Source organism: Gossypium arboreum, chromosome 6, assembly GCF_025698485.1.
Source record: "Gossypium arboreum isolate Shixiya-1 chromosome 6, ASM2569848v2, whole genome shotgun sequence".
Taxonomy (NCBI): Eukaryota; Viridiplantae; Streptophyta; class Magnoliopsida; order Malvales; family Malvaceae; genus Gossypium; species Gossypium arboreum.
This window is the reverse complement of record NC_069075.1, coordinates 16,474,362-16,477,674: the sequence shown is the minus strand read 5'-3', so window position 1 is coordinate 16,477,674 and position 3,313 is coordinate 16,474,362. Positions and strand designations below refer to the sequence as shown.

Sequence of the window (3,313 nt, the reverse complement as noted above, 5' to 3'; positions counted from 1 at the left end):
CAAACGATAAAATTTCTAAACGAAACTTTCACACAATCATTCAATCATGCTGTAAACATTAAAATAATAATAAAATAAATATTTTGGCCTTAGATTTGTGGTTCCGAAACCACTATTCCAATTTGACTAAAAACAGGCTGTTACACTCTTAGCTATAGCATAAGTTGCTAAAGAATTCTTGAACTGAGTACTATTATTAAAACTCATTCCAATATGGAATTTAGGTATTGTAGTCAATGTATCAAATAAGACATTTCTCCCTTTCTTACAAGCTAACTCACCATCTAAATCAGTTTCTTAACTACCCAAATCAGAGGACCCCAAATAGTCATTATCATCTCTACTAAGCCTACCAAAATATGCTTCTACATCATTTAATTTCCTACCTTTTGTTTCCTTCCTCTCAATTTCACTAGTGAGGTCTTCAAATTTTAGTTCAAGTTGAAGGTCATCCATTAGTTCTTTATTTTTATTTCTTTAAAGGCTTTATATTTTTCCTTAATCCCTCTTATCTCTTCATCCTCATCTTTAGACCCACCCTCTAATTCCTCTATACCATTAGGGGCCTCCTCTTCATCATTCTCTAAACTTTGGGACTTAATTATATTATTTTAATTAACCCTTATACCGCTAAAATAATTAGCCCTACCAACCCCACCTGTCTCTATATCACTCCTTTTCTTTTGACTTAAATCACCTATCTCTGTAACACCCTATACCCGAAATCCTCGCTGGAGCAGAGTACGAGGCATTACCTCACTTAAACTCGAGCTTACAACCAATTCCGAGTACTCATGACTTGGAAATTTTAAAACTTTCTTAAACTTATCAATATATTCTTAATATGGGCTCACAAGTCCCAAAACACACATCGAAAATCATTCATGACCAATCCGAGTCCTTTTGCCAACTATAGAAAAATGTCACTTGACACAAGGGCACACGCCCGTATGAGAGGGGCAACACGCCCGTGTGACCATTCCAACATGTTCGTGTTGATGGCTCATGTGTCTCACACGACCTAAGCAAAATAGGGACACGCTCGTGTCCTTCACCCGTGTGGAATTAATTCTAAATGCACACCTACAGGGGTTTTCACAGGGCCTGGCACATGCATGTATCCCTGGCCCGTGTCCCTCACACGGTCCTGACACGCCCGTGTCCTATCCCGTGTGTAAAAACCTGGACATTCTGTTTCTGACGTCAGCAACCCTAAAATGTCACGCGGCCAAGGCACAAGCCCGTGTGCTAGGTTGTGTTATACACACAGCTGAGACACACGCCCGTGTCTCTGCCCGTGTGTTTACTACCATGCATACTGACTTGAAATGTTTACGTGCAGGAGACACACGGCTGGACAACACGCCCATGGGGCTGGCCGTGTGTCATACATTGCCTAGACACATGCCTATGTGTCTACCCCTATGGAAAAGATCAAGCTATTTACCAAGCCTCTTTGCCACCCTTACTTACACAAAAACAACCAAAACCAGTACAAGACTATTTTATGCAATAAAATCAGCCACAATAGACAACATTTCATTTGTACATTCTACTCATCCATGAACAAAACACCATTTACATATATCAAAATGAATATTAGCCATCATTCAAGGCTTAATACAAAATAAGGAATTTTATCTCAAGCCAACATATTTGGCCAAATTAGTAACAACACAAAACACAAGTCTAGCTACCTATACATGTCATATTCAAAAATATAAATCAAACTATACCAAATGCTTCAATTGATAGTGTGATCGATATCTTTGACTTCCTTTGCTCCTTGAGCTAACTAGGCGGCATTATAAGAAAAAGAAATGAGAGGGAGTAAGCATAAAGCTTAGTAAGTTGCATATATAAAAAAAATATACAACAACAATTTCACAATTCCTTTACGTGCTCATAACACAAAATGTAGGTACAAGCATAACTTACTCATCACTATCCATATAAATCTCATATAGCATATATCAAGCTTATATCTCATATATCTCAAATAGGTACCTGTACCACTCACAACACGGTTATACTTTCCTTATTAACTAGAAATCAAAACTTTCTCCGTTGAACCATTCAGAATGCTATAGGATATTTCTTAGCCTCAAACGTGGGGTAAGGTGCTGATGCCATGTCTCAGACATGGTCTTACACTGGCTCATATCTCAAGTCGATGCCATGTCCCAGACATGGTCTTACACTAACTATCATCTCGTAGCTGATGCATGTTCCAAACATGTCTTACACTAGCACTCGTCTTGATGTCGATGCCATGTCCTAGACATGGTCTTACACTGGCTCTAATCATGTGGTCGATGCATGTCCCAGACATTTCTTACACTAGCTCACAATAACCCATATGTCATGGCATGAATATCCGATTTATTTCCTAGGTTCAAACGGGAACTTTGCTATCTCTATTATCATCTTGCTTTCTCAATTCCACAATCAAGCAATTCATGCTATATTAAATTCAAGTACAATTTAACACATACATTGACAATGTAGTTGTATTATTTACATACAACTTACCTCGGATTACAAAATGTGGCGACTAGTCGATTTAGTCGGTTGCTTGGCTTTCCCCCGGTCTAGATTTGGATTTGGAAATTCTAGATTTAAAATAGCAAAAATTACTCATTTAGTCACTAAATAAAATTAAGCAATCGACAATTCACAAATTTGGTAAAATGACCATTTTGCCCCTGAATTTTGACAAAATGACCATTTTATCCCTAGGCCCGAAAATCGACTTTTGTCGAATTTATTTATTTCTCAAGACTAGCCGAACCTTTTTGACTCTTATAGCAACTCCAAATTCCCACTATTTCACACATTTATTATCTAATTTACAACTTATGCACATTAGACCTTTTAGGTCTTTTCATGCTAACACCTTTCACAAAAGTTGTTTATAAGACACCCAAGACTCATTTTCTTCCATAAAAACTCAGCAAACATCACAAATCCTTTCATGAAAAAACCCTAGACTCTTAATCATTTTGCAAAATAGTACCCTCATTTGAAAGCTCATGCTTCAAGGGTCTCAAAAGTATAAGAATATTTAAGAAAAGCCATTAGGATCACTTACTTGTGAGTGCTTCAAGTTGCTGAAAATTTTTAAGCTCTCAAACCCCCTTCAATGGCTAAAAAATTGGTGGAGAAGAAATGGGAAATAGGGTGATATCATCCTTCTTTTATTTTATTTCTATTTTAGTCAAAATTGGTCACCTAACCCACCAAATTTGAAAATTTTGACCACATATGTCTCCTATGGCCGGCCACTCTATTTCTAAGGGTCTAATTGCCCTTT

General features: G+C 37.3%; 1 long non-coding RNA gene across 1 annotated transcript; it reads right to left on the bottom strand.

Annotated features, from left to right (window-relative positions):
- Positions 1 to 1,537: 1,537 nt before the first annotated feature.
- LOC128293859 (uncharacterized) lies at positions 1,538 to 2,988 on the bottom strand. The gene is made up of 2 exons (XR_008283972.1): positions 2,533 to 2,988; positions 1,538 to 1,795 (listed from the first exon to the last, which is right to left on the bottom strand). It is a non-coding gene; the product is annotated as an uncharacterized LOC128293859 (long non-coding RNA).
- Positions 2,989 to 3,313: the final 325 nt, after the last annotated feature.